Genomic DNA, 14,730 nt, shown 5'->3' on the forward strand with positions numbered 1-14,730 from the left:
CAAGATCGATTATTAAGATGCCTCTTATTAGAAAACACAATTTTGTAGCTCAAAAGAGAAAAGAAAAGGAACGACGAGAAGCATTAACTCAATCTCTAACTGGATCACTTGATAAGTATTTTGGTGGAAACAAAAAAGCAGAAACGGCAGTTCAAAATGTGGTGAATGATAAGGAAGATGAGCAAATATATATATATATACATGCGCACGCGCACACACACACACACGCACACACATATATAGGAGGCCACATCTTATTTCTTCGCCTTAGGCCGTTAGAATCTCAAGACAAGCCCTGTGCACTCTGAATCTTGAATTTTGCAAAATGTTTCTAATGACGATAGCAAGTCCAACCTATTAATTAGGTTCATCTCAAAATAAGAAACCTATTAACTAGAATAAATAATGAAAACCTATTTTTGTTAAAAATTATGAAAGATGTCACAAGCCTCAAATATATCATAGATAAAACTAACGCTCACAGACATCTCACATAACATAATCAAATTCTTGATTTAAGCCAGTATGAATGAATAAGTAAGTAGAAGGTTATTTATAATACCGGATTGTTAGGTAAATATCTAAATTATAGGTAGTTATGCATATATGATTTAGTGTAGAATAATTCCTCCTCAACAGGTATTTGTGATCACGTCCAAAAAAAAACAGGTACTTGTGATTTGTGTTTTGTTTTTTAGGGTTTATGCTAGATAGGAGGTTATTTATAATACCCAATTGTTAGGTAGATACCCAAATTATAGATATCTAAATAGGTTTGCATATCTGATTTAGTGTAGGTTAATTCCTCCCTAATAGGTATTCGTGATTTTGTGTTTTGTTGTTTTGTATTTTAGGGTTTATACTAATAAGGGTTATTATCACAAATTGTACCTGAACTATACTTCAATCTTATCGATGGTACCTGAACTTCAATTTTGATCACAACCAGTACCCAAACTTTTCGATTTCATTTTAAATGGTACCTAGAGCCACCTCCGGTCACTATTCCGACTAAAAACGGCATGGGAAACGATCATAGTGATGATTTTTGATGATTTCAAGGGTTGCGATCATATATAGTGATGATTTTTTAGTAATAGACTTGCCTTGAACTTGTTTTTTTGTTTTTTATTTTTTTAGATTTGGCTTTTTTGGCCGGAATAGTGACAGAAGGTGGCCTTAATTAGGTACCATTTAAAATGAAATTGAAAAGTTCGGGTACTGGTTGTGATCAAAATTGAAGTTCATGTACCATCGATAAAATAGAGGATAAGTTCAGGTACCATTTGTGATAATAACCCTACTAATAAACATGTATTTCAACATCGCTGGCGTTTTTTAATTTTTTTTTTTTTCCCTCAATAGACTCTACAAGTCTGATAATAAAGAGTACTCCCACCTAAAGTTTAGGTGCAACCTTAGTGAGAAAATATCTAACCACGTCGAAAAAGATAAACAGTTCAAATTGTTCAGATTATAGGTATATGAATAGTTATGCATATTTGATTTAGTGTAGAAAACAAAACACAAATCACTAATACCTATTGAGGATGAGTAAATCTCAGATTCACTATAATCTGATATATTAAATGAAAGAATCTGAAAAAAATCCAATAAAAATACCTAAGAAATCAAAGCAACTTAAATTACTCAAATTGGTCCTATTTCACAACAAAAGGAAATTACTTTTCGCATCCTTTACCACCAAACCCCCATTTACTATGCTATTTGGTTTTGTAGGTTCTGTTGGAAAATTTTAGATACGAGTATTTATGATTTACTATTTTAGATAGAAGATAATAACTCGATCAAATACGTGTCGCCACGAATCAGAAATTTTTAAATCAGAAAAAAATGGCCTAGATAGGAGGTTATTTATAATACCTAATTGTTAGGTAGATACCCAAGTTATGCATATCTGATTTATTGTAGGTTAATTCCGCCCCAATAGGTATATGTGATTTGTGTTTTGTTGTTTTAGGGTTTATGCTATTGAACATGTGTTTCAACATCGCTGGCGTTTTTAATTTTTTTTTTCTCAATAGATTCTACAAGTTTGATGATAAAGGGTATTCCCACCTAGAGTTTAAGTGCCACCTTAGTGAGAATATCTAACCACGTCGAAAATGATAATTATTTATATAAAATTAATATAACACACTTTAACGTTATGCGCACATATTTACTTAAAAAATATAAATAAATATATAGCTCACGTCAAAAAGGAAGAAATAAAGGGCAATTAGTCGTTTTATATAAGCGAAAAATTAAAGGTTAGATTGATTGTAAATGTTTATGAGTGATTTCAGAGATGAGAGAGAGAGACACACAATATATAGTTGTTCACTTTCTATTTTGCATAGGCTACATCCACTTGAATATTATATTATATAGTAATGAAGGTTATCTAAGTGTAAGGGAGTCCCCTTTTATATGTAAGAGAGGCTTTCTCCTCTCCCTTATCTTCTATATAGGATACAAAAATATTATTTTAATGTACAAAGGCTATTCTAGTTGTTCAAAGAGGCTATTCATAAAGCAACACAGTGAGACCGGAATGGTGGTCTCCCAACGTAGTCTTGGTCGGCTTCAACCATAACTAATAAGTAGCTCATATGTCGGTCTTTTCTCTTTTTGTTTTTTTTTTTTACAGCCTTTTGAAAATTAAAATCTGCTAGTGATAATATCCACGTGACGCATAATTTTTCACAAAATAGAGTTTATTCTTGATGCTTAATTATGTTGGTTTGTCTTGAAATCTTCCCATCTGCTAGATCAATTACTTGTATCAAATCAAATTTTCCAAATAGTTTTCTTCTCTTTTCTTCCCATATTTACCATTCATTTTCTCTTCTAAACAAATAAGTTGATGACTCTAGCGGATTTGGGAAAGATACATATAACTTTGCCACATTTTTCGACATGTAGTATATAGTATAATTTGTTCGTACCCAAAGTACTAGATGATTTTGGATGGTACAATGATTCTTAGACTTGTCCATGCTGCTATAGATAGGGTAAAGCTCTACTTGTCCATGTTCGTACCAAACGATTTAATACAATCAGCGAAACCCAGAAAAAGCAATGAAAATTACGCCCCATATAAACAACACAGTTGTGTGGAGATGTGGTCCAAGCGTACATAATGGAGGTGTGGTCCTACATGTTCCATCACCATCCTAATTAAAACAAGTGTGCAGAGATTTTTGACCTTGAGAAGATTTGATTGGTTCAAAGTAGCGAGGCTCATTCTCGGTTGCTGTACTTATAACCATTCAACAGGACATGAAATTCATTATAGTAGGTTTGATGACAAAGATCCATGATCCATTCCGAATCTACAAATTACTCATGACTTGGAAACTAAAAACAAAAAGAAAATTAATTATTCACTTAAAAACTAGCTAATGAAGACTCTGATCTAACAAACATCATGAGAGGTCATGAATTCAAAGAGTTATAGCGATTGCAGACGCACAAGCTCTAATGTGGTCCAAAAAGTTTTAATGTCATCAATTATTATGACTTCCATTAAATTAGGTCATAACTAAATAATCAACGTATTTTACTTAGAAGTTAGCTAATGCGGACATAACACGTTAAAAATGTACAAACTCCATTGAATCTCTACATTCGAAGAGACTCATGATAGCGACCTAACTTTGGTGTTCAGTTTCTCTGGTGTGGACAAAGTATTAATATTAACTTGCAAAAGTTTGGAAGGTAAATCTGCAGAGAGTGTTTTAGATGTGGCCAGATAGGGCATTTCTCTAGAGAGTGTACCCAGCCTCAGGGTATGAGACAGGGGAATCAACAGAGGCAACAACCACAGGGGCAGGCTCAAGTGTTTGTTATCGGTGAGCGAGGTACAGGAGAGGAAGGTATCTTATCTCTTTTTGACCACCTTGCTAGAGTATTGTTAGATTACTAAGTATGTAGTAACTTCATAATTCATAAGTGAGATTTGTTGGAATTTTAGTTGATATTTCAAAATACACAACTATATGGTGGAAGGTATTTGCCTTATTTTCTATATGCGTCAATTTAAATTTTGGAGTTGTGAATTTCCGTTTTATTTTTAGAGCATTTATTGGATAAATTAAGAATTAACTCATATTAATATATATTTATCATGATCATAACCTGTCTTATAATTATTTCATACATGGGGGTTATAATAGTTACCAATTTTGTAACCCCTCTATTATCATTCTAACTCTTTATGATTTGTATAATTATACTAGCTAGCAACTCCTTTATAAGCCAAAACACCACTTGCTCCACAGACACATATTCTTTATCTTTCATCATTTCCTTCAAAATTAGTCTTTCTCTCTCTATTGAATTATTTTTTGTCGTAAAGTTTAGGGTTTAGGGTTTATGATTTGTATAATTATACTAGCTAGCAACTCCTTTATAAGCCAAAACACCACTTGCTCCACAGACACATATTCTTTATCTTTCATCATCTCCTTCAAAATTAGTCTTTCTCTCTCTATTGAATTATTTTTTGTCGTAAAGTTTTGAGAGTTTTACTATTTTTCATTTTGCCAAAGGAAAGAATCAAACAGTTCTAGGATCCAAGTTTGTGAGTGCATGCTTACAAGGATTAACGGTTGTTGTACCCTGGAGGGTAGGGCGCCGCAAACTTGCTACACCGAGACATTGTCTCCGAGGGGCGAAATCTACTCTTAAGGGCAGTGTTTACACGACTCAACCTTAGACTCTTTTCAAGTAATGTGTCCTTCCGAAGCCTATAAATCCAAGAGATAAGTACTATAATCCTTGTTATGTCATCTATTATGACAATAATATTATGATTGTTATTTTTTATTAATATATTGTATTTTTGAGATCTTGTAGGAGGTGAAATCTGGTGACGGAAGTAGCATCCATCGACCAAATTTTCCAACAATTTTTTTTTTATAGAAGCGATATAAGAGCTAACTCCTTGCCCTTAGCCGAAATTTTATTAATATGGAAAAGAAAGTAACAATTAAATTAACTTCATAATTCAAATAATAATATCCATTTATCGGATATAAATTATTGGAAACTCAATGTCAAAAATAAATAGTAAAGCAAAGCCTTTCTCGAAAGTCAACATCGAAATAAATCATAATTAAATACTCCGAAATCCAATCATATGCTCCATTGATAAATAAAATTGTTCCTTCAGAAAAATAATTGCATGCACATAATTATTTAAAAAAAAAAGTCCACTCATAGTATACATCTAAGCCTGCCATCGATCAGCACTCACCTCATGTAGGGTCTCCTCTCTTCATGTACATAACAACACTCATAAACAACTAGACCATGTGTTGAAATATTTTTATGCTAATTAGAAATTGAACCCTAATCGTGGACCCTGAAAAACCTAAATGTTTCAAACTTCTCGGATTTAACCCAAACTTCACCACTAACATCGATTCGTTGATTTATAGGTTCTAGATTCTAAGGCAGAACCGTGAGAAATCCAAAGGTCGAATTTCCGTAAATCGACAATTCGAAACTCCGAACTTCGGAAATTCACGATCAATATCGAACCTTCTCCGATTTTCACCAAAAACATATCTACAAAATATACACGCTACATCCAATCCAACCAGCCAAAATAGAAGGTCAGAATCAGCCCAACGCGCCCCTAGGGCCACCAACAATTGCCGCGTGTGGGCATGCCGTCTCCAATCCCCAAACTGGGTGAAACCACCTATGCCAATTTCTTCCTCTCATCAAACCCAACAACTTTCACAACTACAACAAAGTCTAGAAATGCATAAATTAGCAAGAAATTACCTTGACAAATCGGGGTAAAAACCTAGAAATTCAAATCCTTAAGTCAGCCACCTCTGACGACAATTCTTGTCAGGTTTTGAAGCTTTTCGTACGTGCACCATTCCCTCCAAGTCTCCTGATCCAATTTAAAGTGTGGACATTTCTGTCTTCTCGAGCAGTGGCTACTCTTGATTTTTGCTTCGATTCGCTTTCCTCCGACCAAATCACCTCCAACCACCTCCATAGATTTCAGAGGACGACGACAAGGTTTGAACGATAGAAATATGGCTGTGGTTAGAGGTGATTTGGTCGGAGGTTTGGGTTGGGTTGGGTTTCCCGTCAACAGGAGAGAAATTGAACAGGGTAAAAGGCATGATTTTCCAGAAATGATAAGTAATCCAAAGTGAAAATTCTATTTATAGCCAATTTACCAGAACAATAACATTTTACGTTTTAGACTATAACTTCTTCATACGAACTCCGATTTAAGCGTGACACTAGTCCACAGAGTTGGTTTAACGTCATTGGATAACTTTCATGAAGAAAGTTTTCTCAAATTGTCATTCTATAAAAAGTCAACTCTTTGGACCCCTTTATCGGTAAAACGGAAATCTAGGAAAGTAAAACTTAAAGTAATTAACCTATGTACAGTAAAGGAGTAAACCAGATACGGGATGTACGTATCAAGTAGAGCAAAATGTTCATTTAGGAGAGCAAAATTGTTAAATATGTGGGAAGGTTATAAGTCTCGATCCAAATAGCTTAACAAAGGGGTAGAGTTTTTAAGGTTGTATCTTGTAAAGGGAAAACTTTCAATTTATACACTTCATCATTCAATTCAATATAGATTAATTTCTAAGTGTGACCATGGAATACACAAGCCAAACCTGCTAGAATACACCTACCTCCAGTCGCTAGCGGACACAAGTAAGGCCCAGTGAGGGCCACTACCCGCAGTGATTTTTTTATTTTTGTTTGATTTGCTTCATAGCTTCATACAATTAAGGTTGTGTTTCAGCAAGACAACTCCCATTGAAGTCCTCACTCCAAGGCAATACAAGACATTTTATATGTAGTCTTAGTAAAAGAACTGTGTTTGCTAGCTATAAACAAAAAAAAAAACTCTTTTTTCTATAGATGTATTGTTTGATTGATTGTGCTTTGCAGGTTGTTGATTGTCGTTCTCTTCCTATCTTTTTTTTTTTTTTTTCATCTATATATTTATAGTTGTATTAATTCTTAGCTATTTTGAGTTACTCATAAATGCATTTTTTTTTCTTTCCTATTGAGAAAGGGTGGTTTTAGTTGAACCTCCTAATTTACTCTTTGGACCTCCCATCCCAATTTTTTTTCAACAAACTTCCTATTTTGTCCTTGTTTGTATTTTACTTTTTTTTTTATATACCTCCTACTATGATACGTGCAGTTCCTTTGGACATCAATTTATCTTTGTCCGGTAAGGAACTATATACATAGAGAGGAGAGGAAGGATTAATATATGACCACACTACCAACTTTAAAGTCTAAACTCTATATATGGCATGAAGGGCCATCGACAGTTTCGTCAAAAGGGATAAATACAAGCATACAATAGAGTATTTAATTGAGAACTACAAGTGCAATTGTGTTGGAGTACAGAAGAAGGGCCAAGCTGGAGGCTATGTTCTCAACCCAAAAACCCACAAAAATTTATGGGTTCTTGCATAATTTAAAACCACCTACACATCTCAAGTGATGTAATCTGCTCTTTACTCGTTCTTCTTTTCCTCTTTAATTTCTCATGGCTATGGAGTTATGAAGTGCATCACAAATTTTGAATAAAAAAATTAAAAATAAAAACTCTATGATTCATATTTGTCAATTGGTTAAAACCAATTGCGAAGGAAGAGAGTGTTTTTAGAATAATGACTCTTGTGTATCAATGGTATTCATTCTATATATTCAGTTTTTTTTTTTAATTATAACAGAGGGTTAAAATAAGGATTAAATTTTGACATAAATTTAGATAGGTCCAAAGAGTAAATTGAGAGGTCTGAATAGAACCACTCACTGAGAAATGTATGAATTGGAAAAAAAAAAAAAATCTTGTTGTGAAAGTTGATATAGAATAACAGCAAAAATTAGCCTACCTTCTTCGTTAAGGTTTATTCCCCTTCTTTCAAATTTTTTTCCATGACATATTGTAGCCATTTAGTTGTTGCGGTTTTAGCAATGCGACATCAAGCTAGCATATCTAATTGTGTGCTTGTTTTTGACATCACTTGCACAATGAGTGACTAGATTAGATAACTCAAGAAAATTTCTTTTAGCTCCATTAAGCTAACTTCACACATGGTAAGTGATGAAACCTTTGTGTTGAGTTCCCACAGACGACGTCAATGTTAACTTATAGAGTCGGAGGGGGCTCTTGTTAACGTTAGAGATAAAGAAAGAGAGTGTGAGACACGAGAAGGATAGTGGTTTATCTCCCGCTTTGGGTAGGCTACGTCCACTTTAATATTGCACTATATGAGCTTGGGCGTTTGGGCCCAAATAGACTACAAATGTTGTAATGAGATGTTTGTTAAAAGGGAAGGAGTCCCCTTTTATAGGGAAGGAAGACTCCTCCACACAAAGTCCTTTCTAGTCTATAAAAGCTTATTGTGAAGCATCTTGGCAAGGCCCGAAATGTGGCTTTCCGACGAGGTCTTGGCAGCCTTCAACCATCACAGGGTAACTTGAATGTCGGGCTATGGAATGTATGCCACAGTCGGGTTCCACCATGGCTCGTGGATTCACTTATTTATATTTGGTAACATAAGAAATCCTCCATACTAGCTAGTGGAGGTATGTACACAAGAATCCCATAACTCAATCTTCAAATGTTGAAATCCTCAATAGCCAAATGAAAATCTTCAAGTTTTCTTCTTGGATAATTAAAACAAAATCATTAGTAATCACTACAAAAAAGAATTCAAATTGCCACGGCGTTGTGCCATTGCGGAAAGTGAAATTGCCGTCGCAAAAGACCAATGGCGACGGCTAGGCGACGGCAATTGCGCCGATGTCGTTGAGGGCGTCGCCATTGGTATTTGCGATGGCAATTGCGCGGTCGCAAGCTTAATAAAGACGGCAAACCTTGCCATCGCAAGAATTTTGCTACTGAAAAATGCCGTAGCAAATATCTATGGCGATGCCACCGACCACTACCAAAGCTTTGCGACGGCAATTTTGCCATCGTAAAAGTTTATTTATGAATAAAAAAAAAATCTAGCATGCAAAATATGCATGCTGGATTTTTTTTTTTTGGGTGGATAATAGCTATACAAAATGGAATTAAGCATATTGAAAAGGGAATGTTGCTTGTTAATTTTTCTCATGAATGTCACAAAGGAAATGAAGCTCTTAAACATGAGTTTACAAGATAATACAAGGTAGTTTTTTTTCCTATACTTCAAGATAAGCCTTGCCGGGACCTCCCAAGAACTTGAAGATGCTGTGAAACAGAATGGATGCTTTAAACCTGAACAATATCATGATTTAGTGGTAATCGCAGTTTACTTACTTTGTGCATGTCAGCTAAGCACCTAGTTGCTTCTTCAACTCGTCCCAGCTGAGCCTGAACCCTGTCTCTCACCTCCAACTTCTTCCTCTCAATCTCTTTCTCCTAGACATGGAAAATAGCCAATGCAGACCTTGATATATGTTCTTCCTTGTCGCAAAACTGGACTCCCACTGTAATAAACTGAGTACAAATTTTGCTCATCTCAAATTTTTACTTTTAGTTTTACATTAATGCAAAATAATAATGAAATAATGAGAAGAAAGAGTAGATATCAACTAAACTCTCACAATAGATGAATTCTGATGCATATAGAGATACCAATGGCAAAATAGGCATGAATCTGGTCATCCAGCCATTTTAGCCACTCCAAAAAATATCTGAAGACAAAATACCAAGTGATTGAGCAAACACTACTGAGGGCCTCCACGAAATTTTAGTGCCATCTCAAATGTCAATTTGTATTCATTTATTCTTTGATTGATAGAAAATTAAAGCACCATTAACAATTGATAGATGAACAATCGTAGCCTAAGATCGAATGCCAATCTCACAAAGGAAAGGATACTCTCTAGCCTTGGATAAGATCGAATGTTAATTGTCTAAGGTAGAGATGCCAGAAGAATATTTGCAAGTAATACATCTCATGAAACAATATCCATACGTACAGAAAGAACAAAACGTGTGTGTGTGTGTGTGTGTGTTATATATTGCTGACACGATAAAGTATGTTCTACCTATTTTAGATGTATAGATGGATCTTTAGCTTGCCAACTGAAGAAACAATTAGTAACCTAACCAAACAAAGGTGAGAAAGTTTAACCAAGTCTAAATGTCTACCATGACTTAAGGACAAGGACATAGCAACATCAAGCTCGACTTTAAAATAACAATCAATTTTAACATAATGGAACATTAAGTTAAGTTTTTCTTGCACCACACCATAAGTGAAAAGTAAATTAAAAGCTTTCCAACACTACCTTGAATTTATCTTTGGTCAATCATGCAACACAATATTAGGTCTGCAATTAAGAGAAAGAGCCTCATTTGGTGACTCAGCTAATGCAACCCCAGTTTGAGCAGAAGACTGATCTTGGTACTCCTCTGTTTTTTTTTTCACAAAAAGAAGAATTAATATTCGACAGATAATAGTGCTTGTAGACAGATATTGTCTTCCTCAGAAGATTGTAACTTTGGCCAGCAAGTTTTCACAAAAGGCCTCTTTAAATTCAATATTCAGTTCTTCATTCAATACCTCTATCATGCTAGAACTAAATTCAACAATCTATACGCGACATGGTTCAGTCATTGGTTCCTCTTTGCCACAACAAATTTTTTCTTTTCCTGATAACAAACAAATTTTATTAAAAAAAAGAAGCATGTACAACACAACATATACAACAGAGGACAAGTTGAAAACCATAAAAAGAAAGAAGCACAGGCAAAACAATTTACTAAAAACATGTGGCATTTAGGTTTGTTTCAAACCAATTTTTCTTAGAAACCCAAAAAGACACAACATGGTTTCATGATACAAATTAGAAGTTAATGGCTACTGGTCAAGGAGTTCATACCAATAGTTGGAGAAGGATGAACCTTTCTTCAACTAAAATTTTTGTTTGGCTCAGTGTTGATATGAATTTGTACTAAATTGAAACTAACTTTGCTTCCAATATAAAAAAAGCACACGACTCAGTTTCAGAAGGAATAGAAATATAAAGTTAAATAAAATAAAAAAGAGATAAAGAAATGGATTTGTCTCTAGATAGCTGAAGATAGAGGTCCAACAACTTAGAAATGCTTTAGATACAGGCCAATGAGAAATATTGGATCAAAAATATGTTAAGTATAATAATATTGCAGATAAGAACATTAGGGAAATTCTACAATGTGTTAACGTATGACATGCATACAATTGCCTTAAAAGTGGTAAAATGAGTCCTCAAAATAGTAATATTAGTCCTCAAAGTGGTAACATGAGTCCTTAAAGTGGTAAGTTTTCTTAGTTACCACATAAGTCCTCAAAATAATAATATTAGTCCTCAAAGTGGTAACATGAGTCCTTAAAGTGGTAAACTTTCTTAGTTTACCATATGAGTCCTCAAAATAGTAATATTAGTCCTCAAAGTGGTAACATGAGTCTTTAAAGTGGTAAAAATAGTTGATGTATGAGAAATGTTAACATACCATAGCTTTACCCAGAACATTAATCAAGACCAAAAGATTTTCAAATGTACACTGCTTACCCAAAGATCATATCTGATTTGGAACTACAAGGGATATCAGATGGGACACATACAACTACCAATCCTCCTGAATTAAGATACATTTGATATAGATAGCTTCAAGACATTGTGCATCGCAAGCAAGATCATCTTAAGTCAACATCTTGGCAAGTCCAAACAATCATCACCTGCACCCACATAGATCATTTGTTGTCAGCAAAACTATACGTCCCTTTGGGGAATATAGGAAATAAGAGGATAAATTACCAAAGCGTATAGTAGCGAACACTAAGAAAATGGAATATCAGTAAAAAACAACATCAGATCGAATTATGAAAGGAGATGGCAAAATTACCTTGGCCAAGTACGCAAGAACAAATATGTAATGAAACTTGACACTCTAGATGAAGAATATGATTCAAATGCAAATAGTCGAGGTTCATAAGAATTTGGCCAACAGGGCTTCTGATAAGAAAACCAATTCCCATGAATTAGTCATGCATAAAAGTAACTACTGAGAAAGCAAAAAAAAAAAAACTATAGAAGGAGAAAATAAAGAGAAAAACAAGAACTAAAATCATTTGAAACCTCTTCATGAAAGAGGAGAATATATTGGCCTTTTATATTTATATAACTTTTGCCTTGTAGCAGATCAAAGGCAGCATAAATGACCAAAATATGAAAATACTGCAAGTCAAAGCAGATGAATCCAATAATATAAAGGATATAGTTTCAACATATAAGCTAACTTACATCTCTAGTCTAGCACAATAACCCGTGAGTATGCATACATTTTTTTTTTTTGGGAAGCGAGATAAGGGCAAACTCAGCGCCCTCACCCGAAATTTTATTAATAACCAATAAAAAAGTACAAAGCAAGGGGGGCTAGACCAAAACCTTTCCTAGAGAGTACAAAGAAGAATGCACAAAACAAAAGTACTCAAGTCTCAAAAAGACATAAGAAAAACACAGAAAAAAATACTATAACCAAACTAGGAACACCGATAATAAACTGTAGAAATGATGTCTCTGCCAAATGGCCCAGAGATGAAATCAGGAACCTCGTCCCACCAAAGGGAGCCATCATTCGCGGCACCAAATCTTGCAAGACAATCTGCCACCGTATTTCCTTCTCGATAGACATGAGAAACTTTTATGTTTAACTGACGAGCAATATGCAGGCAATTCAACCAAGGAACCCGTAGCCGCCAAGGAATCAGAGTATGATTGTTAAAATAGTGAACTACCAGACGTGAGTATGCATACATGGAAACACTACAAACCAGAGAATCAATATAAACCAATTTTAGGTTATGAAAGCAATCATGCGCTAATACTGTTGTAACAGAAAATTAAAAACACAAAGTAAATCACAATTTAGAATACCAAAATAATATTGGATCACAATTTGAAGCAAAACAATTTTGGATCACAATTTGGTAAACATGAACTGGATGATGAATGCATATACTATTTATAAATGAGATTAGATTTGTCCATAACTTACTTGAAATTACCTAGGATTCATTGCATAGGATAGCACCAAATCTACAGACATTACAAACACTAAAACTTTGGATCAAGCTCACCAATTTAACAGAAGATTGTGTCGAGCAAAACTGCTCTCTAAAATGGCTGGCTTATAGAAAAGTACTCTGAATCTTAAGAAAACACTACGAAGTACGAACAGCTCAAATGAACCAAAAAAATGAAAAAAAAATACCGCAAGATATGGACGAACACTCACATTCAGATGTGAGTAGATCTCACCTTTTCCTTTGTGTTTCATCAAATTTCTTTCTAGATGAACGTCTGGGTTCGTAGATCTTCTAGCTAGTGAATCGACCGGATTTGATAGAAATCTAGTGAAGAAGTTCAATCTTAGCCAGCAAATTAAGTACATCGCTCTTTCTGGGCTCCTGGAGATTTAGGAATGGATGGGTGAGAAAGAAAGAGGAGAGGAGAAATTGGATTGAAGGGGTAGGAAATCTACAAAGGATGGTACGGATCGAGATGGACAAGATAGATGGCTGAGGGAGAGAACTTTTTCTCATCGAAGAGGGGCTAGGTTTTGTTGAGTAGATTTTTCTGCATAACATATAAGTAATGTAAACTGTTTTTCGTCTAAATTTGGGTGGCTAACGCGACGGTAGGTCGATGCGGTTGCAAATTTTAGGTAGCTTTGCCACTGCTAACGTTTGGCTACTGCCATTGCGACGGCACATAAACGGGGACGCAAATTTTTCATACTCTTGCGACGGCCAGCTATTGCCGACGCAAAATAGCTGTCCATGGCGACGACAAATGATTGCCGAAGCAAACCGGAGAAGCTAATGCAATTCTTTTTTGTAGTGAATTGAAATAAAGTGAATATATATTGGAATTGTATCAAAAGAACTCAAAAGAGATCAATATTGAAGGTCAACCAAATCTCATGCAAAGTTTCAGAGCCGAGTGTAATTAAATATAATTTTTTTTTTATATTTTATGCCATTGTTATAGTTTCTACCTATTTGGTTTTTGTTCCTTTTTTTTTTTTATACAAATAGTACTCAGACAACCAAGGGGTTGTAATAAACTCCTAAGAGGAATTGGAGAATAGCCGGAGAGCCTCTCGAACGCGCTGCACGCGCCTGCGAGAACAAGAGTGAGTTCCCCTCCTGTCCAGCGGCGTGCCCCTACGCCGTTGTCGGACGGGCTTTAGTCGACTCCGCGTGAGTTGGGTGTGAGGCCGGCTCCCTCAATCAACGTTTCGTTTCGATTGGGGAGAGTACGGTGGATGTCAGTGAAGGGAGGAAGATCGCCATTGTTGGCTGGCTCGGGTTCCCTCTTCGATGGCCTTCTGGTCTGTCTTGTTCGACGTTTCGGGGGCGGCCTTGTGTTGTGGCGGCAGGCGCGGCGTGGCCGGAGGATAAGCGGTGCGTCCGGATCTGGGTTGGATCTCTTGATCCCGATCAGGGCGGGCGACGTGGTCAGCTTCTCCGCGGTTCGACGAGGTTGGTGTCTCTGCTCGGCTTGGTTCCGATCTGATTTGACAGGGTCCCTTGGTGCATCGGAGTTGCCAGATCGGATTCGATGTGCTGGCGTAGTCGACTGGGCAGCGCTGTGCAGGTCTCGTTCGTGGTGGCGGTGGGGGAGTGGGGTCAGGCTCGGCCGGCAGGTGGTGGGCTTCCTCTTCCTTTGATT

General features: G+C 35.8%; 1 long non-coding RNA gene across 1 annotated transcript; it reads right to left on the reverse strand.

Annotated features, from left to right (window-relative positions):
• Window positions 1-11,570: 11,570 nt before the first annotated feature.
• Window positions 11,571-13,626, reverse strand: LOC133741176 (uncharacterized). The gene is made up of 3 exons (XR_009861666.1): window positions 13,315-13,626; window positions 11,900-12,009; window positions 11,571-11,732 (listed from the first exon to the last, which is right to left on the reverse strand). It is a non-coding gene; the product is annotated as an uncharacterized LOC133741176 (long non-coding RNA).
• Between the last annotated feature and the right edge of the window lie 1,104 nt (window positions 13,627-14,730).

The sequence above is a fragment of the Rosa rugosa genome, chromosome 3 (assembly GCF_958449725.1).
Source record: "Rosa rugosa chromosome 3, drRosRugo1.1, whole genome shotgun sequence".
Taxonomy (NCBI): Eukaryota; Viridiplantae; Streptophyta; class Magnoliopsida; order Rosales; family Rosaceae; genus Rosa; species Rosa rugosa.